General features: G+C 43.2%; 1 protein-coding gene across 1 annotated transcript in view; it reads right to left on the bottom strand.

The window, feature by feature from the left end:
- The window catches only part of RALB (RAS like proto-oncogene B), a 251,721-nt gene extending 228,728 nt beyond the window's left edge, over positions 1-22,993 (bottom strand). Inside the window, exon 1 of the mRNA XM_085645976.1 lies at positions 22,832-22,993. The gene's annotated coding sequence lies outside the window, so the exon portion shown is untranslated. The remainder of the gene's footprint in view (positions 1-22,831) is intronic.
- Between the last annotated feature and the right edge of the window lie 1,305 nt (positions 22,994-24,298).

The following is a 24,298-nucleotide window of genomic DNA, read 5'->3' on the forward strand; positions in this document are numbered from 1 at the left end:
GAGATCATGAGGCCAATCAGAGTTGCTCTTTAGCCAAAATGAGACTCTGTTTGGTAAGGATTTGTGGGATTCACATTGTGCCTGCTGCAGCAGGGGAACATTCTCTAAAACCATTACATATGGTGTACATTCTGGTGGGATATGTGGTCTTATTTGATTTAAATTGGATTGATTGACCACACTAATACCCTTATGTTCCATTTGGTTAGTGGCCAGTGTGGGATCCAGTGAGTCGCGGGCCATTTGTTTACCCACTGATGTCCCAAGAGACAGCAATGATTCAGATTTTGGAGGTAAGGTTTGTTGCAAAACTTGTCTCTGCCTTACTATATGTGTTTTGTTAGTAAGCCTTATGTTGACTCTTAGATGCCCATTAGTATATCCCTGTTGTTCAGGAATCTTCATTCTATATAAGAGTCCTTTTTGTGCTAAGATTAGTTCCTCTAGTTTCACCTCCAAAATGGAAAGTTTTTCAAATGTTCCAGTGTACACTCCTTCATGGAGTTAATCTAGACTGAAGGTTTGTTTTGGGCCGTCTTTTTTTCTGGCAGACTCCCCTTTAAGACGTTTTCTTATTGATTTTCTCCCTGGGCCTTTCTTCTTATTGGTACCTTGTAATACTGAAGGGCCAGGAGTCGAATCCAGGGGTGTCAATTTTGGTAATTCTGCTATACTTAGTTCTTGCCTGCTTTTTTTGCAGGGAGGACTGTCCAAACGTGATATAGTTTCTAGGGAAATTAGAGATTGTGTATCTGATATCTCACATGGGTTTGTGATCAGACAGGGAGAGCATTATGGGGGCTTTCTTGGAGATGATGAATCCACTTTCTCTAGAGCCCTGGGGATTAGGTTGTTCCGACGATCACACTCTTTTTGTGTTTGTTCCGCCTGGGTAGTACTAGGTTTAGCAGCAGCAGTGGGAGCTGATCTTTGTATTGCCGACTCCATCTTGGCGTCAACTTTGTCTATTTCATTTTCTATAGCATCCCTTACCGATGTCAGATAGCTTTTAATTGAATTATTCATTCCTTCGCCCTTCTCCCTTGTTGGGTCTAAATGCCCCCCTTTATTTTTTCCATAGTGGGACTGCAGTTCTCACAAAAAAGTTACCTTCCGGAACACTTTCGCGTCTCAAACAGCCTCTTTCAAGATAGTCTTTCCTGGGCACAGAACCAAGAGACGGGGCCCAGCCCAGCCTCTGTCGGATGCAGACAAGCCTGCCATGGCACGGGACGCCCGCGCCCGTCCCGCACTGCGGGAGCCCTCCTTGGATTTTAATGCGCCTCAAAGCGCAGGAATGGCGATGGCAGCAAGCAGCCGCAAAGCAGAACGGGACTTGTAGTCCCCAGCAACAGGAGGCAAGGCAGCTGGCGCGAAAGGTTGGAGTCTGCTACAGAAACCTGTCTGCTGTAATAGTACAACGAAGCAAGGGCCCTTCTATTGTAGACTTCCAGCTCACAGTCTAGAACGACTCACATTTGTTGACAGCGACCTGGTTTGGGGCGCCAATATGCACTGTACATAAATAAAATGCTTGCCCATGGAGTATAACAGCTATAAGCAGTGGTTGAACTTGTAACACTTTCCCTTCTCAATAAAAATCTACAAGAAAAAAGCAAACTGAACTCTGAAAACATAAGTCAGAGCCTTGAGTAATGCATAGAACAGATAACCAGGCGCCTCAGGTTGAAACCAACGCCATTCCACTTATTGAGCAGTATTTTATGAAAGATTACCTACTGTCTAATGAATCAAAAGAAAAGCTTAATCAGAAAGCACGGCAACCACCACTTTGTCCTGGAACGAGGTAGCTGAATCACTGCAAAAGCAATGCAGGTGACTGTGACGAGGAAGAGAAATGAAACATTAATAGTTGGCGTATAATGTTAACATAGGATTTACTAGAAAATGGTGGCATCTCGAGGGAGAGGACAGGGTATTCAGCAAAACCATTTTAGGTACTGCTAGTGAATAACAGACTTACTGTCGCACAGAGCTTTTCATCCGTAGCCCATTACACCATTAACTTCACATGGAAATTACAAGCAGGTACCCGAATGTAAACCAAGCAGCTGACAGCTATATCACGCTGTAAAACATTACCTGAGCTGTTTTTATTTAAGTTACTTGGGAGATGGGAAGAACTACATTTTAAACAACTGAGGCAGAAATACTTTAGGTTTGATACCGAAAGGAATTCATCAGGCACCAAATCAAACCACCCCAATAAAGATCTGCATTTTTTATAGCTAGATTGGTAGAAGAGAAGACTACAGCAAAGGAGATATACAAGAAGGAAATTGTACCATTTCAAAACTACTCAAATCTGCCGTGTTTTAAAGGCAAGTAACTGCCTTAATCAGGCACCTTACAGACTGTGGCACATGCAAGCATCAGTTGCACTGAAGATGGGAGCGGAACTGTCAATTGCTTTTCCTTCCTGCTTTTAAACAGCGGATACACCATTAAAATCCCATCCATGGTCCTTCAAAACCAACTTTTTTTTAGTTAAATGCATGTTTTAATATTCCTTGCCTCCAATCTCAGATCCTTTTAGTTTTTCAGGAATATAACTTCCCCTCCCCCCCTCTTTTTATAAGCAGGAAAAAGGCACTCGGGGCTCTATTATGAGTCCCACGATGTCGCGAGGAGTAGATACCAGGGCATGAATTAACAATACTAGATGGCATCTCCCCGTGAGATAACAGGAATTCGAGGTTACTTCCTTCAGAATAGGGAATACAAGGTCAATTCCGCATAATGTCAGGGGAAAGAAAACGCCCATATCTGAAAACGTGTATCACCTGCTTGGAGCAGGTGAGAAATGTTGCAGGCTGTAGTGTGGGGCGTGAAGAAGGAATGCTCTGAAGTCTCCGTAAGTAGTTTCAGCAAGAAGGTTTATTTCCAAGACATAAAGTAAGGGAGCCCACGGCAGAGATGCTGGCAAAGAAAAGCACCAACAGCAACTGTCGTGGAGGGACAGAAAATAGGAGAATGAAATGCAACAAAGATTCTCTAAATGGAATACATGTATTTAAATGAACAAGAGTAGTAAGAATGACATACTAAATACCACCCCCCATTAACACAAATTAATACAGCACCTAATCTTGAAATTTGATGGGCAATTTACAATTACGTTGGTAGCGTACAACTCCATAATTGGAAGACGTTTGAGTAGGCAAAACATCCCTTGAGGAACATGGAGGGGAATTAAGTGTAGGTGTAGCAAAATTATCAGTTTCAAAATTTATAATGTCAAAACCCGGACCAAAAGTGAAATCAGAATCATTTTCATCTACTCTGTTAGCATATACTTTGTTAAAAATTTTAACTTGAGATTTGGTGACCTTGACAACATTGTTCTTACTCCATCACCCTCTGTTTTCTAAAAGAACAGATGGTTTAGTAACTATAATAACACGAACAGGCAAAGTAAACCTGGATTGACCTTTATACACACACCTTATAAGGTTTCTTAATGAGAACCCAATCATTAACTTTAAGATCAATATGGTGAAATTTAGATCCACCATCATAAAATCCCTTTTGTAGTAACTGTTTATTAGCAACAGTATTTTTGGTAGTCTGAAGATCTATTACATTTCTTTTCTTTTCCAAATCAGACCCTGCTGCTAAATTGCTGAACCAGCTAGGCATAAGTTTAGACTTCGCTTCTCAGCGTCTGAGAGACTTAAATGGTGTAACATCAGTAGTAGAATGGGGTGTACTGAGATATGCCCATATTTTACTTTGTAAAAAAAACGCAACATCAACATTAGATGCGAGAGTTGTTTGAACTCCTTTTATGAAACGGTTTGCTCTCTCAACAAGTCCATTTGAAGAAGGGCTGTACAAAGCAACTTGGTAATGTTGTACTTTATGACTTTGCAAGAAATTGATAACTTGATTAGAGAGAAAAAGGTTGGCCACTGTCAGTGACAACACAATTTGGAGTACCTTCAATTTTAAAAATATTTTGTACAAAAGATATGACTGTAGCAGAATTCGCTGCTTGCACAAAGGAATAGTAAATCCATTTTGAATGGTAATCAATGGCAAAAATACAATATCTTTTGTCTGATGGCAGTAAAGTGAATGGACCTGAAAAGTCCAAAGCAATTTTATCCCAAGGAAGGTCAGGTAATAAAGGTTTTTTGTTAGTTTTCCAGTGTTTATCAGAAACAACACAGGTGGGACAACTCTCTATAAAAAGACTTACTTGCTTGTCTAAGCTTGGCCACCAATAAATACTTTTAAGTTTCTTACAAGTTGCAGAAATGCCTAAATGACCCTCATGAGCGATATTGATGATTTTATTTCTTAACACAGTTGGAGGAACAAAAGGTCCATCCCTGACAACCCCCATTTTCAAATTACCGTTCCTCACTGATTTGTGCAAAAGATTTTAACTCATTACTAAGACTTTTGGTATTGGGTCATTTAGTTTTGATGTAGATTTCAACTTTTTTTTTTTTTTTTTTTTAAAGAGTCATCTAGTGTCATAGCAGATGCCCATTCATCTTGAGAGATGTTGTTAGAACACATAGCAACAGCATCAATTAAACCAACAACACAGTCTTTATGAAAACGGTCTTTGCCTTCACTACAATCCGGAAGTGGAATGCGAGAAAGACAGTCTGCACGTACGTTTTTCCCTCCTTGAATGTATTTAATCATAAGGTTGTACTCTTGTAATTTAGAGAGTAGTCTTGCTAGTCTTGCAGATGATTTACCTAAACCGTTACCTTAAAGTAGACACACCAATGGCTTGTGGTCAGTGAATACTTCACAAGGAACTCCCCAAATGTAGGTTTTGAACTTCTGAACAGCCCAAACAATGGCAAGATCCTCATGTCCAATAGTACTATAGTTGCATTCGGTGGTGTTAAGGCACGTGATGCGAAGGCAATAGTACTCTCTTTACCATCCACCCACTGGCCAAACACGGCACCGAGGCCTTTTTGGCTTGCATCCACTGACCTGAAAGGACTGACTTTTGGAACAAAAGGGTGTAATGCAGGCGCATTTATGATTAAAAGTTTCACTTTTTCAAAAATCTCTTTAAGTGTGTCAGACCAAACAAATTTGCAACCTTTTTTTAGTAGACATCTCAATGGTTGTATTAACTGAGCATAACCAGGAACAAACCTGACGTAATATTTACAAAGACCAAGGAAAGAACGCACAGCGTCTTTATCGGTCGGAGGGGGAGCATTGCGTATAGCTTCAGTATTGCAAAATTTGGGTTTGATGCCTCCACTGGAAATTAGATGCCCCAGGTATTCAACTTCACGAACAAGTAATTTACATTTGTTGGCTTTTATGGTCATGCCCTTATTTTGCAAAATTGAAAATACTTTATTGAGGATAAGTAAGTGCTCCTCTTTAGTTTCTGTATGGACTAAAATGTCATCTTGAAATGCCTGTACTTGAGTCAATTCACCGAGTCAATTCACCGAAGAGATTATCCATGAGCTTTTGGAAAACGCTCGCAGCTGATGCGAGACCAAAAGGTAATCTCAAGTAGTTAACCCCTTGTGTGCCCTTGACGGAACCACGCCGTCATGAGCCACGGGCGGCGTGTGCTCATGACGCCGTGGTTCCGTCATGGAGCGGCCGCTCCTCCCACGCGGCTCGAATTCCCCGCCTGTGCGGGCGAATTAGAGAGTGGGCGGAGTCGTGACGGAACCACGCCGTCATGAGCACAGCTCGCCCGTGACTCATGACGGCGCGGTTCCGTCATGAGCACCGCGCCACCGTGCTGCCCCAAAACCCCCCCCAGCGCTGCGGCGGAATTCGCGCCGCAGCGAAGGGGTTAAAGGCACCAAAGGGCGTCACAAAAGCAGTGAGTAGTTAGGAATTAGATGAGAGTTGAATCTGGTGATAGGCCCAATGTAAATCAATGGTGGAAAAAAAATTTGATTTACCAATATTGGCTAACATTTCATGTATGTGTGGTAAGGGGTGACAATCAACCAGGATATTTTGATTGAGAGATCTTAGGTCAACACACAGCCTGAGATCGCCAGTCTTTTTTTCCTGCAAAACTACAGGAGAAATCCATTCAGAGGCATCCACAGGGGCAATGATACCTTCAGATTGGAGATTGGTTAAAAGGGCTTTTAGATCATCTCTGACACTGAGGGGAATAGCATTTTTCTTTAATAAAATAGTATGTTCAAATCCTTTGACAGTGCCAACTGAATTCTTAAACACATCGGGAAAGATAGTGCAATTTTATCGACAACGGAGTCCTGATCACTAATAGATAATATACTGGAGGGCAGTTCACCCAGTACAATGGGAGGATCTTGTCCAGGACACAGAATGATGCCTAAAAGAGCAAGGTCCTTCCATCCTATGATGTTTCTTCTTTTGACCGCTATATATACACTTTAGTTTTGATTGATCTGCCTAGGCATGTAAGTATGTCCTAAAAATATCCTACTAAATCAATATCTTGCTCGCCAAAAGCTTTTGGGTTAATGTCGGGAGCAATTAGTGGTGCACTGTTAGGCCATAGTTCGTAAAATGTAGTGTCTGCAAGGATAGTGAATCTGCCATGGCAGGAATAATATTGTTATCAATAGATATATCAATAAACGGCCCTTTGATAGGCTTGTCAGAACACTCGGTGACATCAATCGCGACTACAATATTAGTAAATTGGGAAGTGCAATCTTGAACTTCAGGTGTGTCTACAGAAACATTTGCAATTCTGACTCTGCTAGAGTTGCTATTGAAAACAGTGTTGGTTCTTTTATTGTATACACTTTGAAAATGTCCAAATTTCTGACATCTAACACATTTTTTTCCTAACGCAGAACAAGTAGGATTGTTTCCTATATGGTTTCTTGAACCGCACCGGAAACAAATTAATTGGGTCCTTGTGGGTTGACTTCTAATATATTTCCTTTCAGAATTTTGTTTTGAATTTATAGCACAAATAGTATTTCATTCAGAAACAAAATTCATAGTTTGAGGGATATCAGGGGTAACAGTCTGTGTGTTATTTTGAGTAGAAAAAGTAAGAGGTTGATTACTGGAAAAAACTTTGCATGTGACAATTGATCTCTCATATCAATTTTTTCAGCCAAAGTTGGATTGCAAGAAGTAAGGAGACGTTCTTGTATTTTTTTGGAGTGACAATAGAACACAAACTGATCCCTTATATAGGTGTCAACATTAGTACCAAAAGCACATTTCTCTGCTAGAACTCTTAAACTTGCTATATAATCTTCTACAGATTCCTCTGAGGATTGTTTGCACATTGCGAATTTAAATCTCTCTAAAAGAACACTTGTTGAGTCAGAGTATTGTTTTCCCATGCGTAACTTTGCTTCAATAAAGACGTTCCATGTAGCATCTTCAGACACTGGTGCAGGAAAATGTGGAAGATTGTCGAAGACCCTGCGACCAGCGGCTCCTAAGTGATTAATTAACAGGGCTAATTTCCTTGTGGGAGAGTAGCCATCTGCATCGATCTCAGTTAAGTAATTTTCAAAATCCTTCAACCATTCTGCCCATTTTAGTTCTGGTTTACCTGGTTTCTGTAGAAAAGGTGCAGGCTGGATAACACCTTGAGCAGTTGCCATAGTAATAATTAATACAAAGAATGAGAGTTAAATGAAAAGCAATAAAAACAAATTAAATGAGATGCGCATGGATTGGTAGGGAAACCAAAGTATGAAGAACAAAGAAGTCACTCACTCATCAGTAGTTGGAGAAGGTGCAGGAAACATGCAATATTTAAAAGATGCAGAATTAGCCTGAAAATGGCCACAAAATGAAAGGAAAATGAGAATGCTGTTGGTGTGCGAATCATCGATGCGTTGCACAGATGAGGAAACGTTGAAATCACGAAGAAACATTGGGGTGAAGTCGGATATTCTGCAGATAACTTCACGACTTAGCCAAAATGGCCGCTGTGTGTATGAAGTCAGCGCGCTCCCACAATGCTTTGCGCTCTGCACACGTGACGTCGGCGTAATCCCCAGAGTACTCTGCCAGACTTCCTCTATTCCTTCGGAAATGGAACAGAGGGGAACTGGAGCTTACGAGTGCTCGGAGTCCAAGATGACGCGATGGGCAACCAAAAGAATGCTGATATTTGAAAAGGTCGCGCGAGGCAAACAACGGTGAGTTCAGGCAAAAATCTAATTAATTCCTTTGACGAACTGAATTTCTGACCCACCTTCCGGATAAATTGTAGAAATCCTGATGGGTCGAGATGAACAGCATAAAACCAGTGGGCTCCAGAAAAGTTAAAAATCCTTGACTTAGGCAAATCCACAGAAAACAATATGGAAAATACTACCCCACTCCTGGTACCAAATTGTAGTGTGGGGCGTGAAGAAGGAATGCTCTGAAGTCTCCGTAAGTAGTTTCAGCAAGAAGGTTTATTTCCAAGACATAAAGTAAGGGAGCCCACGGCAGAGATGCTGGCAGAAAAAAGCACCAACAGCAACTGTCGTGGAGGGACAGAACATAGGAGAACAGAATGCAACAAAGATTCTCTAAATGGAATACATTTTATTTAAAGGAACAAGAGTAATAGGAATGACATACTACACAGGGGCTCTTACTTTTTGCCCATGGTAAGGAGAAAGGCGGTTGAGAGGCCGCGGAGGGTACGTTTCTTTTACCTCAGCTTCTTCTCCCCCACGCCAGTTAAAGGATGCATGTGGGGCCCAAACGCAACAGCTGCCCAACAGTCACAGAAGCTCCGCAGGAAAGTCCAGGCCCGATGTCTCTGATCTTGGAATTAACAGGTCAGGAGCTGCAGACACTGTAATTTCAGGCCTGGATACCCTGGGAAATATGTAGTTGAAGCAGTCCCCCACCTTCCTATCCTCACAGGGGAAGATGCTCTGGGCAACTCGTAATAAGGACCAGAGTGTCCACTTAACCAAATGAATGGTTTTAGTTAAGGAATCAAATTAACAAAACTATCTTTTCAATGATTTTGTTACCTGATATATTTTGGCTAATGTTTTAACCCTTACAGCAATGGGGAAACTTAGGGCGCAAAGCCCTAATACTAGTCTTCAAAACGTAGAAGCCTCTCAAGTCAACTTTAAAAATCATTCATCTATGGCACACACCTGTAAGCCTTGTGAAGTTTTACTTAGATTATTAAACTCGGACAACTGACACACTTTTGTAAAGAGGCAGCTGGTAGGCAAACGAAGAAAATAATAGTGAAGTCAGGCATGGTCATTACTTAAATATTCTATCTAAATAAAAGCATCCGACAGTCCAGTGGGTCGTCTGACACATACTTCTATCTGGGACATGAAATACTCCTAAGCATAACGACTAATACTGAAGCATAAGTGAAGACAGCCACAAAAAGAACAACAAGCACTACATTCTCAAGGAAGAAATAATAAAACAAAGCTAAGACATCTCCACCTTCAGCTGCTAGAGAAAGTCACATAACGGGAATTTGACTAGACGACAATTGCAGGCAAAAAATCCAGAAACACAATTTTAGTGCGAGGCTTCTAATTCAAAATTAAGAAGAGCCGGAGACCAGACAGCGCCTGCACTCTCTCCCGAGAGGTCTGGTCCACTGCTACTAAAGAGATAAAAGGTAAAAAGGATTAATTGCCTTCATTCATCTGACCACAGCACAGAGTGACAGTTTAGGATAGGGTGACCAGGAGTCCCGGATTTGTCCAGACAGTCCCTGGTTTTCGCCAGCTGTCCTGGCAGATTTCAGGAAATTAAGCTCATGTCTCGGTTTTTAGAGAGGGTCGGCTGAAAACAGTGGGAGGTATCTTTCTATGTTTTGCAAGGCAGGGATGGTTAGAAGCTGTTATAAGAAAGCAATTTAATTAACAGTCATGCTACTGGCTCTAAAAATTGCATTTTATGTAAGTTCTGACTGCGTCTTCTGTAATTCTCTGCTAAGAAGCACTGTCATTTTGTGTGCTGGGTTGAAGTAAAATTATAGTCCTTCTATTTTTCTGAAATGTCCTGGTTTTTGTCTTTAAAATTCTGGTCGCCCTAGTTTACGATCATGCTTTGATCATCACAGAGGTGAGGAGTAGTTAAGGTATATAAATCTATACAGATAAAAGGACAAAGCCAACAGACTGCTATATCTGGTAAACCACTTCTATGAACACATTCGTTCATTTCATTTCTGGAGTCAAGATGCACTACGTCCATGAAAGCATACCAATACTGTGCAGGACTAACCAAAAAGGTCAATTAGGAAAAATTGTGAACTTCACCGCTTCCACTAGCCCAAATCCCATCCATAGTCGGGTGCAAAGTGTAGACTTGAACGTCCAAGAGGTATGACAATCATTATCCAAAAAGAGCTAAAGAGGGTTGTAGGTAGAGAGCTCAATCCAGCAAAGCTTCATTAAGGAGTGTAATATCTAATGTAATGTTACCTCGCTAGTAAAGCATACAGACCACACAGGAGGTAGAAATAACATACTAAGTGACTCAATCTTTAAAATAAATTATGCTAGCTTATAGATAGTGTGTGTTCTGACATTTCAAGCATATTGAGACAAAGGTTTAAACCAATAACCTGCAAATAAGAGCAGGTGCAAATCCTGAACAGCACATCCCGACTCTAGCCATTCCACAGCTAATTGCGAACATATGACATTTGGAGACTCAAGAGTCTAGTAACCAAGACAAACCCAAGTGCACCATGTGCAACCAAAGACTACACAACTGGTTTTGCCATGTTAGTGAATAAGAGTCGCTACCAACGCCCATACATATTAATAAAACCCCATCCTGCTCAATTGAGTTACTAGCGCTGTGTGGCTGGGGTGCTAAAGAACAAGGTATACCTTGAAGTGTCATCAGCAGAACAAACATGATAGCCGATTGTAAATGAAGTAGAACTCAAAGATTTCTCAATATGATATGTCTCTCAGTAAAGCTTATCCTTTGAGAAGGTCAATGGCTGGTCAATGAACAGGATTTTAAAAGGTCAATCATATTTGACTTTTTCATAGTCAAAATAGGGTTGTATAACAGAGACACACATGGCTGAACCACATGTGCCTCTACAACGCGATCCCAACCACAAAAGTGTCTTAACCACATATCCCTTTACCACGTAATTTTGTTCTAAAGACATGAATGGTAAAGGGATATGCATGGTAAAGATCATTACTACCCCTCCCTAAAATCCTATCCCCTACCCTCAGCCCCACCCCGCACTGAAGCCTAAAACCTTCCCGCCCTGCCGTTAAAACTACCCTTCCCCTCCTCGCCCTAAGGACTAAAACACTGCCCCTTACCAAAAACCACCCCGACTCGAGCCCCCCACCCTAAAACCTATCCCCGCACTGCCATTGAACCTATCCCTGCCTTGGTGCCTAAAACCCTGCCCCCTTTTTTTTTTTTTTTAAAAACTACCCGACCCTCCCCAGAGCTCCAAACCCGTCCCCACCCCTAAAAACTCCCCCCAAACTCAGCCCTCAAAACTAACCCAGCCCCCTTGTCCCACCCTGAGCCCTAAAACCCAGCCCCCTTTTAAAAAAAGACTGCTCTGACCTGTACCCTAAAACCAACCCCCACCGATAAAAACTACCCCCGCAAACCCAACCCTTAAAACTACCCTGACCCCAACCCCCACCCTGAGCCATAAAACCCTGCCCCTTCCAAAAACTACCACGACCCCCTTGCCCTGAGCCCATAAACCGACACCCACCCCTAAAAACGACCCTCCCCCAAAACCCAGCCCCACTTACCTGTCAGCGTCCGACGCTTTCTGTCCTGACGCTTCCTGTTCCGAAACTTCCAGTTCCTCTCCCCACCCATCCGGACAGTAAACCACTATCTGCCTTAACCATGTATATGCGTGGTTAAGGCAGATGCATGGTTAAGGCAAGCGTTATTACGCTTGCGGGGAAACGGCAGGCGTGGCTCAGCCAGCGTTGTAAAACCGTTTCACTCAAAACATCTATAGCACGTTTCTTTAACACAGCACAAACATCAGGAGGGTAAGCTTTCCACAAACAGTACAGGATGGTGGCAGAAAAAGTGAGAGTGCCAGCTTCCATGACACATACAGAACAGGTACAAGGGCATCATCAGTGCAATCTTCCCTCACGCTAACAGCAGCTTAATAGCACAGGCAACAAGAGTGCAAACTTTACTCAAGGAAAGAGTGGAGGGAATAAAGGAAGCGAACGACAAAATGATGATATCACTAGAGTAAAGATGATGGCCCTAGGGAAGACATGCAAAGTCCGACAGCATGCTTTAACAGACTGACTATTACACTGCATGTATGCCAGATCGTTTGGTCACACCACTCTGCCCTCGTCATAAACAATGTGATGTCACCTAGGAAATAAAACGTGCCAAGAGCTGAGGAGCGTCTATATTACACATATACCTGTGGAAGACGGGGTAATGGGAGAAGAGACCCTGAACGATTATTTTGCATCGATTATACGCCCACTGGTTCGCCCGATCACTGTTCTCCATTACCTATTTCGTTTTTTCCACGGACAAGCCTTTCACTTTATCATCATCAAGAATCTTTATTTCGGCAATATTTCAGCCATAAAAGAACACATTAAAAAAAAAAATAAGTACAATATAAAATACAGTGACGAGTCAAAACTACAATTTCATGATCAAGTGTACACCGAAACTACTAGCCACTATTTGCAATTATGAAACTCCTTTTTATCCAAATAGCATACAGATATTTCGAGAGTGCAAACACAATATGACCTGCAGTGTCAGATTTAAATATCCTTAGTGCATCAGAACATTTCTTGAATCCTAAATTTCTGCAGATTGGTACTATCCATTTCTTCCTTAATCTACTATAAAGAGGACAGAAAAATAAAATATGGCATTCATCCTCGTTATTCATACCACAACCTAGACAATGGGAGTTCCTGGACAGGGACCATTTACTAGTAAGGCATGCTAAAGGAAGAGAGCCAAACCTCCATTGTATGTAAAGCTTCCTGGCCATGACAGGGAAAATTACATCCAGATAGTCTTCGAATAAGTATGCAGATTTGATCTCTAAGAACGATTTTACCATGCTACCATTCTGCGAATTATGCAGCCAGACATTAGAGCATCGTAGTCTATAAAGCTCAGTAAATAGATTCCCTGAAATCTCGCTGCAGGCTGGAGCTGGGTTGAGCCACATGTCGGTGAGGCCCATTTTCACAAGTTCATCTTTAATGTAGGAAAGCCAAGGAATATGCACTGCCTTGCCTAAGCTCAGAATTTCTTGTAATTCAACTCTGTAGTGCAGGAGCTCTGGGGTCAACCAAATCCTCCTCCAAAACCTAAGGGGTTTGATGGCTAGTTCCTCCTGAATAGGGAGTATGCCCAGATCGAGTCTCAGCGGTTGGAGAGGTGTACTTTGTGGGAGCGAGAGCATCTGCCTCAGAAAATTATTCTCTGCTTTGATCAATCCAGGTCTAACGGCATGCCCCCATAGTTCCCCACCGTACAGTGTTGCCACTCTAGCCCTCGTTTTGTAGATTTCAAGACCAGGGCTAATGGGTTTATAAGTGGAGGCATTTGACATTTTTAAAATTCCCCCCGCAATTTGTGTCAATTTAAGTTGTGATTTGACAAGATGGGGGGCCCAGGAGAGATTTTCACATAGTGTGACACCTAAGTATTGAAATGTATGAACTCTCTCTAGCGCAACCGAGTCTAAAGTGGGGGGTGGTCTAGTGTGTGAGGAAGGGTTAAAAATCATGTATTTAGTCTTGTCTACATTTATCTGTAGACCATGTTCACAGCAGAAATTGTTAAAACCTTCCAATATGCGTGGGATCCCCATGGGTGACTTAGATAGAAGCAAGGTGTCGTCCGCAAACATTATAGCCGCGACTTTCTTGCCAGCCAACCTGGGTGCATCGTTATTAGGCACTGCATCCAGGTAAGATATCAACCCATTTACATATAAGCAAAACAAGGTAGGGGCCAGGACACACCCTTGCCTGACTCCCTTGCTCACCGTGAACCTAGCAGACAAAACCCCTCCTCTAGCACACCTGACCTGAGCAAAGTTCTGAGTGTGTAGCCTCACCAATATCCCCAATAGGGAATTAGGAACTCCCAGATCTCGTAGAACGACCCAGAGTTTGCCCCTGGGGACTGTATCAAACGCAGAGCGTAAATCAACAAACACCATATAGAGGCTGCCACCCTCTATTACCACAGTTTTCCAGTACAGCATGATTAATCGGAAAATCTGATCCATGGTGGATGTTTTGCTTCTGAAGCCAGCCTGATATGGCGAGAGTATTTCATTCTCATCGGTCCACTCCTGCAAACGATCTAATATAAGTCGTGCAAATATTTTTTGGGGGACATCAATGAGGCTGATGGGCCTATAGTTAGCGGGGAGCAGGGGCGAACCCTTTTTATATATTGGTATAATTTCCGCTCCCAGCCACGAGCCCGGAACCTCTGCACCATACAAAATGGAATTGTAGAGTGTGCATAAATACGGCGCCCATATCTTAGGCTGTTCTTTGAACATGTCCCCTGGTAGCTTGTCGATACCTGGTGCTTTGCCCGTTGCTAATTTTCCAAGGGCAATGGAAACATCCTCTACGGAAAATTCCAGAACCTCGGCGTCCCCAGAGGAAAGAGGATAAAAAGACAGGAGATCTAGATCAGTAGTTGCCGCATATAAGGATTTGAAGTGGGATTCCCACACCCCCGCATCTAAATTAGCTTCAATTGCGTTACGGGGTTCCGCACATCCTGAGTTCACAATAGCCCAGAATCTTCTCGGTTCCTTATTGGCAAGTGCAGAGGCTAAGTTCTCCCATCTCTCCCAGTCCCAGTCTATTTTTGCCTGCTTTAGTACTTCTTTATATGCAAGCCTGAGGGCACGAATCGTTAGCCTATCACTGCCAATTTTAATGGCGTTAATCAAATCAGATTTGGATCTCCTACATGTGGCATTATACCATGAGGAGGTGGTAGGATTAAGAATATCTGCAAGAGTGTCAACCAAATCCTGGTGGAGAGTAAGCAGGTTCGCTGAAGTGTCCGAGGACAACCCTTGGGCCCAGATATCACTTGCCGATTTGAGCAAGGGGAGGATGGATGTGTATAAACTAGAAAGTGCATCCCTCCTCTCACGCAGAAACGCCCACTTTACCCTCCTCCTGTTGTTAGTAATAACCAGGCCTGGGTCAGTGGTCGGTTCCATGTGGGCTTTCGCAAGTTTGGGCAGTTCCATTTTCAACAACAGTGCGTTGTGATCGCTGTCTGTTCTATTCAATACCTCCAGGTCCACAATCCTTGACCACATCCTGGTCTGAACCATGACGTAGTCTAGATGGGATTCCTGATCTTTTTTATTATAGGTATACTTGGAGGGAATATCTGAAGGCATCCGACCATTAACCGCCCTGACTGAATTGTGGAGGGTTAGGGTCATGATCTGCATGGCCAATGGAGTCCAAGCCTTTGCATAAGTAGACCTACATTGAGGAATTCCCCAAAACTCATCTTCGTCCAAAATTGACCCCTCATTCAGCCCTTGCAGAGGCTCGTAGTGGCAGTTAAAGTCTCCTGCAATCACATAGTGAATGTCTCGATTTAAAGATTCAAGAAAAGATGATAATTCCCCAATGGTGTTAGATTCCTTTGCCAAGGCAGTAGGTCGGGAATACACATTCACTAGAGCCAGTTTATACAGATTGGGCCATATCAAAAGGACGCATAGAATGTCATCCGAGTTGGTCTGAATCAATTCCACCCTACAGCCCAGATGAACGCCGACCCACGTTGACAAACCACCGGAGGGACGGCCCTTGCCTCCCCATCGAGCTAAGATATTATAAGCCGCAAACCCCACTCTATGAATCTCCTCCCTGGCCCAAGTCTCCTGGAATAGGATCACATCAGCAGTGTCAACAAAAGTACCCCATGCTGAACAGGCTAGCTTATTTTTCAAACCCGCCACATTCCATGATATTAAATTCATGTACTGTGGGTGGCACGGGAGATGTGGTGAAGGGTCCAGTAGGCAGAGAGAGCCACACTGCTGGTATATTTCAGTTGGCCGGGGGGCGGCAGTGTCAACACTTTCTTGAATGACTAGTAGTTGGTGGGGATCAGGGGCCAATGCAGAATTCTCTAGGGGGACACTACTAATGGTCCGTACGGGGGTAGAGGGGCACCCCTGGTTGCAGGGTAGCAAGATCCTTTCCCTTATTAACTCAATAGGCTCTGAGCCTGTGGTGCTACCATCGAGTGAACCCAGTGCCACATGATTATACTTAGCCAGTCAGTCAACCTGATCAAGGCAACTGAACCTATTTGAGCAAGGGGGATAGGACCATTTTAAGTCGTAAGGGGCTTGCCTTGGATTCCCACCCCCTCCCCTATGCGAGTGCGGGATAAAGGTCCAGCCAGTTTCTTCTGGCCTCAATTGTTCGTTGGGATAGAAGTAGGAGAGAGGGCGCACCCCAATTTTTGTGTCTGAGCGAAAAGTGTCCCATTTACTGATATAATCTGCTGTCCGTGCGTCCCGAAAATTAACTATGACGCAATCGCCAGGTATATTTTTAGGGGTGCCCCCGACCCAACTTACCCTTCTGGCCATAATAATCTCGCATCTGGCATGCAGAGGCAAAGGCCTGTGAGTGCTGAGCCAGTGTATTACCTTGTTTTTCAGGTTGGGAAAATCTTCAGTACTGGGGTCATTAATTTCAGGGACCCCAGTAAGAACAACCAGGTAAGGGCTTGCTTCCGGGGGCAGGTCTAGTCTCAGGGAGGGCCTAGAAGCAACTCCCTGAATGTGCTTCCGTTCCAACCTCCCATTTGCAGTAACTTTGTCCGAAGGGGCCTTTCCTGTGATAATACAATCTGTGTGATGGTCGTTGGGGGGCCTGGCTTGATGTTGCACTTGTGGGGGAGTGTGTAAAATAACAGGGGCTGGCTGAAGTATGACAGGTGGAAAAATGGGTGGCCGAGTATCTCGACAGACAACAGAGGGGTCAAGCACTACCCCCCCCATCCCTAGCAATGGAACCACATTTACAAGAACATGTGGGAGGTAATTTGTTATTAGCACCATCTACTAAACCCCTTATTTGGTGTTCAAGCTTAGCGAGAAGAGTCACCATACCCTCCAACCTTGATTCCAAAGGACCCAAGAGGGTACGCAGCAGTAAGTCAAGTTGTTGCGATGGTATTGCATCCCCAGGTGTCTGTGTCAGAAAGGTAGGAGAAGCATGTGCCTGTACAGGGGGATCCCCGGAGGGCTTGGGAGAAATAAGGTCTGGGGGTAAAGAACAGCTTCCCAGGGTTTCTGTTTCTTTGGCCGCTGTATTAGCCTCTGGAACTATGATGGTATGTTGTTTTGTTTGTTTAGATCCCCCTAACTTGATACTGGCTTTTCTGGAAGATTTGGGCTTGGTCTTCGAGTTCAGCCCATCATTAATGACCCTTTTTTTACGCAGGATCGGTCCTTGTCTGGGCACTGGGGGGGATAAAATTCTCGGGTTAATCGTGATATCGTTACCACTCGAGGAATCACTGTCGGAGGTATCATCGACAAATTGGGTGAGAGGTAGAATGGTATTGCTAGCACCAATACCATTAGGGGTACGCGCAGTTGCAAGAGGGCCCAGAGAAGATCTCCTAGCTAGGGCCAAGTCCTGCGAAACTCTGCGCTCCATGAGTACAATACCCTGATCAATCACCGAGTTAGCTCTTACTATAAAATGATCTAAGGTGCCTGTCAGATTACCCTTGGACACATGATTCCTACCCTCTTTGGCTGCCATTTCTCAGGTGCTATAAACACAGTAAATCAATCGTGAAGTTAAGCAACAAAATGGACCAATGGAAAATTAATGACCACGGTTGGTATACAATACAGTTTGATGATTTAAAATGAACACATACGGCTTAGTCCGCAGAAGAAAGAGGAGGGGCCCGGTCCGGTCTCTCTCGGTCTCAAACGGGCTACAGCGGGCCCGGGCTTCGCCCGGACTGCGCCCCGCACGCGTCCCGCTCACGCGAGAAGTGATAAAAGTTAAATAGGCAGGAGGTGGAGTCGGGAAGAGGAACCAGGTGCAGGGAATCAGCAGTTGAGAGAAGCACCCTGGTCCTCGCAGTCCCGTGAGAGAAAGAGTTTCAGTTTAAAAGCCCCGTGCCTTTAAAATGTTGCAGCGTACTGTCCTCGCCGGGATCCTTTAGGTAGGAAAGTTCTTGCCCATCCAGAGCGTGGTACTGTGTCCTGAGCCTACGAGCGGCTCCCGCGAAGCGGGGGCAGCGAGGCGTAATATGGTGGCCGAGGGAGGAGTCGGGAAGAGGAACCAGGTGCAGGGAATCAGCAGTTGAGAGAAGCACCCTGGTCCTCGCAGTCCCGTGAGAGAAAGAGTTTCAGTTTAAAAGCCCCGTGCCTTTAAAATGTTGCAGCGTACTGTCCTCGCCGGGATCCTTTAGGTAGGAAAGTTCTTGCCCATCCAGAGCGTGGTACTGTGTCCTGAGCCTACGAGCGGCACCCGCTAAGCGGGGGCCGCGAGGCGTAATATGGTGGCCGAGGGAGGAGTCGGGAAGAGGAACCAGGTGCAGGGAATCAGCAGTTGAGAGAAGCACCCTGGTCCTCGCAGTCCCGTGAGAGAAAGAGTTTCAGTTTAAAAGCCCCGTGCCTTTAAAATGTTGCAGCGTACTGTCCTCGCCGGGATCCTTTAGGTAGGAAAGTTCTTGCCCATCCAGAGCGTGGTACTGTGTCCTGAGCCTACGAGCGGCACCCTTTCACTTTATGTAAATTGGGCCTTTCATTTGCACAAGAGAAAATGAGAGAATGGTTAGCCAGGATTCCAAGAAAAAGCCGGAGTTTCCAGAACAAGGGAATAGAAACTAGTATCTGGGCTGTGATATAAAAATGCATTTCATGTATGTTTTGCAGTAGTCTGGTTGCATGCATGTATTCTGTCAACAGAGGTTCAGACTCTCGAAGAGTAATGTTCTGGACATTAGCTCTGCTGGAGTCTAGGACAATGCCTTCGTTTTATGTTTATTCCAAGGCTCGGTCCCCACTGGCCAGATGCAACCGCTTTAAAATTCTCTGGAAAAAGCAGGATCTGCAGATGTCAGAGAAAAGGGGTTGGTACTTTTGTGAACTAGCACAGCAGGAAGTGGCTGCCACACCCCTTCCTCTTTTCCGAAAGTGTTGCGTTAACAATGTTGTAGACAATTATCCTTATTTAGAAAGCGGCTTGGAAATGTACCGCATTCCTACAATACAGAATACACGATACAGAACAGAATCCTTAAACATCCCCAGGGCAGAGATCCACTTAACACACACCTGATGTGGTATGAACCAAACTGAGAAAAATGTAGAGTAAGGACAGCTGTCCCGCAAATACATCTTAAACAATGACGAGACTCAAAGTGATAATTAGGGAAGGCATATTGGACATCTTGTAATGGGCCGACGCTGACTTGATTTATGGGTATTATATATGTTGTTATCAGGGCAATTTGTGATGTTATTTGTTATGCCTTCAAGAAGCTGACGATGGCAAGCACTTGTATGTTATAAAGAAATCTGACAAGCTATCACCATTATAGCAATGCACTGCATAAACTGTCCTCTATCACGATAATAAAGCTACTAAAATATCGACGCAGCCACTATAATTCCAGTGATCGTCAACAACTCATGTTTACAACTGCAGGGCCCCGTTTGCTTTAAGCAATCAAGATCAAGGATCTTACCACAAAGACAATGTCGGACAAAATTAATACATGCTAACATTTAAAAAAGCATAATGGGGAGATTTAAAGAAAAACTGAGAAAAAAAAATGTAATTTGCCATTACTTCAATGGAATGGAGAACATTTCAAGAGAGAGAAACCTTAAAGAAAATCTTATGACAAATAAAACGGCTGTACCATCTAATTCCAGAGTGCTGGCATGCATGTATGTAAAGTGGTCCAGCCATTTTATAAGCTATTTCAAATACATCCTTTTCCCAACAAAATAGGATTAGTGGCATGAACATAGCAGTGCAAAATACCCTTTGATTGTTTCAATCTTTTGGTTGATTGGCTATCCAATTTCTGTCTAAGCAGTTTCAAAGGGAGGTTTTAGAGGCTATCCAAGAGCAGCCAAAGGAGATGCAGAACTAATTGCACTGTAACACCTCTGCAGTTCACCATAGTGTAGCAACCGGCTTTCAGATGTCAAGCGAACTCCTGCCTAAGAAGTGGTATGGTTCCAAATTGGTTACACACACACACTCTTGTCTTAAGTGTGGGAAGATTCACAAAAGCTCAGCAACTGTCTCTTGCAAAAACGTGTTGTTGATCTTTTAACTCAAACAACTCTCCCTCTTGACTGTTCCTTTCAAAACGTAAATTAAATTGGTGCGAGTAGCTGCATCCATTCACGGCAGGTTGACAACCCTTCTGTTCTGTAAGTGGCTCTTCGAAGGAGGTAATGATGAATGGCAAGCTGCTGTAAATTAGACACATTTTGAAAGCCTGCGGAAAGCGAAGGGGGTCATAGGATGAACTAGCCTGACCTGGAAAGTTTCCAATGGGTGTTACCCTGATCAACATACCGGTTACTATTGCTGTCCGACTAGAAGTGGCCATGTACAAGTCTAAGAAAATTTGTGAAAAGCGCCAAAAAATAGCAGTCGCAAATTATCCAATAAACGTGCCAGTATTTTCAAAGATAATGGGACTTGAATATATTTAGGATTCGGCTGAAACGTCGATTAGCACACATCTAAGAAACAGAAAGTCAACTGTAGTTAAATGAATCTTATTGCTACCAATCTGCATACAAAGTATTAACAAGCATACCAATTATGTTTTCTCATCTGTAACAAATGATCGATGTATGCAACCTCTATTGACTCCATTATCATTGATGTGGTGGCTATGGCACTAGTACCCTGAAGCCAATTATGGTAGAAATTAAGCATCTACAAACGAATATCAAATCAATTTCTTATCATGCTCCTAACAGATTTAATCTTCAATGCCCTTCACCCAACCAGAGAACCATCAACTATTGGCAAATATGCTGTGTAACAAATGTCAGAGTTCCTTACTGAGAGCTAAGGAAGTCATGAGGCTGTTTTTGCTGTGGCAATGCGCAGAGACCAAAATAAAAAGCAAATAAAAAAATAAAGTAAAAAAAACTCACAGCATACAGTGCCCAGAGAAAGCCATAATAAGAGAACTGCTCCTTAAAGGATTTATCCACTAGGCACCATCAGTCATGGAGTTTCACAGCTTTCAGAAGTGGTTGACAAAAACTGGAAGCTCAAAGTACAAAATGAGAATTGCAAAATAAATCCCACATATCATCAATGGTTAAGAATATGAAATTTCTTAAGGGGTGTGCTGCAATCCTCAAATATTTTAGGACCTCTGTCAGATCATCTTCTCGGGTCATTGTATAAGTATACAAACACACTCCTCACCATGCACTCCTTCCACTACAACACCCCTCAGTCACTAAGAAAATATCTTAACCAAACAAAACGCGATTCTTCAGTGGGTACTTATTTAAGTTTTGCACTGCAAATAATAATATCACTAATGATAAAATGTTCATTTTCAAAATTCAACTAAAATCTCCTGGACACCCTCCAAGAGTTAAACTCTAATATATTTCACAAAGCATGCCAAAAGACAACTTCAAGCTTGTTGTTATCAAGGTGTCAAACGCCATTAGGCACCAAGCTATACTCTTTTCTTAGATACCAGTTGCAGGGGTAGAGTATTAGTGTTCCTGTCTCGACCAACTAATAACATTCAGTGCAATGCAACATTTTAAACTGTCCCCATACCAATATTATCCAATCCTAGACCACAAACATAATTTAGTAGGTTTACTTGCGCATTTACAGTAGGATTACTGGTGAGTAATATTTGTAGCATGGGCAAAGGTACATTTCAAAATGCAACAGTGGATGAATATACAACAATGAACATCAATTAAGACAGCATTGCTGGTTCAGAAATGTTCTAAACCTGTCAAATTCTTGATATAGTTCACCAATACTACAAACTAGAATTTAAAGATTAGCAAATACATTTCGGTTATTCAAATAACACTGAAACAGGCGTATAACATTACTGGCCCGTTTTGCGCTCCATAATCAGGCAAACACTTTGATAAGAACAATAGGAAGCAGTGAACACAGAACTCTTCCTAAAGTTCAGACCCACACTGCTCTAGAAACCTGGCGTTTTAATTCTTAGTTAGATTACGGATTATGTTATACATTGCGACACTGACTATACGAAATTAATTTAATACACGGTACTTGCAGAAGACAGAACTTTACTTAATGGATTATTGGATGAGCATTTCAAAGAGGCAACTAGAAATGTGTCACCATTTTACATACCCACTACATGGGCCGATGCTTAACATGAGTGATTATTGGTCGGCAAATAATTAAAAGTGTTAAGGCATGGTGATAGTAGTGGGGAACAAGAAGATGCAAAGTGACACAATGGTGAGTGTCCAATCAGGTGGACGTTAATGGAGCAGGGTGAAATGTCACCTATGACTTTCACGATGAAGGGATTGCAGGGTGTAGAAAACAAGTAATGGAGGAGAGGGTAAAACATTCAAGAGGAGGTGACTGCTGGAAATAATAGCTGGTTTGGAAGAGGAATGGGGGTAATAGATGTCTGTCTGAGATAACTGAATCCGCAGTATACAGTGGAGGGCGTTAACTATGCCTGTGTGTGACGGCTATGTCGGGCGGTGGCTCAGGCATGCCTGCTATTCGTGATAACATGTCAGCACCACCGACCCTAACTGTCAGCGCTCAGCCCTGCTTCTCCTCCTCACCTGCCCTCTCTGCTCCAGTTGTCTGTCACGGCTTTCCCCAGGCGGTGGAAGCGGCTCTCATGGAAGTCTCTGCAGTTCACACACACACACACACTGCCCCGTCCTCCGATCTCAACCCTCAGCCTGTGCTTCCGCCCTCCGTTGCCGTATGCCAGGACGAAATCTAAAACAAGCACAATCCCCAATGAAAACAAAGACATAAACAAGCACAAGTTCTACCAAAAAGCCCAATGTAGGTCCTCACACCGCCAACAGCGAAAAATACGATTGAAGAGAATAAATAATTGACATTGAAGATATAGCGTCCTGAAAGTTCAAATACACGCTTGAAACAATTACTACATTATAGGTGCTCGTTAACTTTTCAAAAAATAAATTAAATGGGGGGTGCACAAAATATTTCTGACTAGCTTGATTTAATTTTTTTCCAATTTTTTTTAAAGTTTAGTCTATTAAACGAAAAGTAATTGTAAAAATAGCGTCCTTGCTTACAATTTATTCGTTAACTTCAAGGAGAAACATTTACTTCCAAGATGGCCACCACGTCACTTACACTAAACAGTGCTTCTCTGTGAACGGACTGTCTCTAACTTTCACATATGGTGAACAATTAATGACCAGTCTCATTCGCTGTCAAACTGTTGAAAGTAGCTAATTTCCGATGTTAATCTAAAAAGCGAGAGCATAAACTAAGATACGGAAGTAATACAAGTGAAAAGAACAGTAAAAATGTTGATTTAGCGTGCAAAAATAAAAAGTGCGAGAGCGACCTCAACATTTTAGCACACGTTTACAAAGCAAATAGGTCTGGTCTTATCGGACAGCCTTTTGGCTTTATCATCGGTTGTTTGGGTTTTTCTCATGTTTATTGCAAAACTTTACTTTTGGAGAAGCTACCAGACCCTTGTCAAGCCCAAAAAATTGACTTTAAAGCAAAATTATTTTTTGCCTCAAAGCACGCATTGCAACCTGGCACTGAAGAAAACTACTTTGTGTTGTGTGTGAGCTCCTGGTTCCTGTGAAACCAGGTAAAGTTAGCCAGTGGAGGAAGTGGGATAATCCATTGCCCTATGCTGTCTGCTGTAGGATAAAGAAAAATGTGAAAGACAATAACAGACGGCAATCTTTTTTTTTGGGGGGGGGGGGGGGGGGGTATTATGGCAAGAACTGCCGCCTTTGGCATCAGTGTTGATTCTGTCTTGGAGGGCCGTTTTCTTTGTGGTCTTAAGGAGGAGGTGGTGTGTGGTGACAGTGTCTTTGAAGGCTGGGTGGCCTTCTGGGGTTTTGTTGTTCCTCCATCTCATCTTGAGCTGTCTACAGGTGCAGCTGGGCTTGTGGAGGGCGGTAGTCAACCAACTGGCTATCTTGGAGTGTTGCTTGCCAGGTGCTTTCTTGAGGGGCGCCAGTGCATCAGAACAGTTGGAGATTCATCGCTGGAGGTTGCGTGCTACGTTTTGGCGTCTGTGG

Source organism: Triturus cristatus, chromosome 3_1 (genome assembly GCF_964204655.1).
Source record: "Triturus cristatus chromosome 3_1, aTriCri1.1, whole genome shotgun sequence".
NCBI classification, from domain to species: Eukaryota; Metazoa; Chordata; class Amphibia; order Caudata; family Salamandridae; genus Triturus; species Triturus cristatus.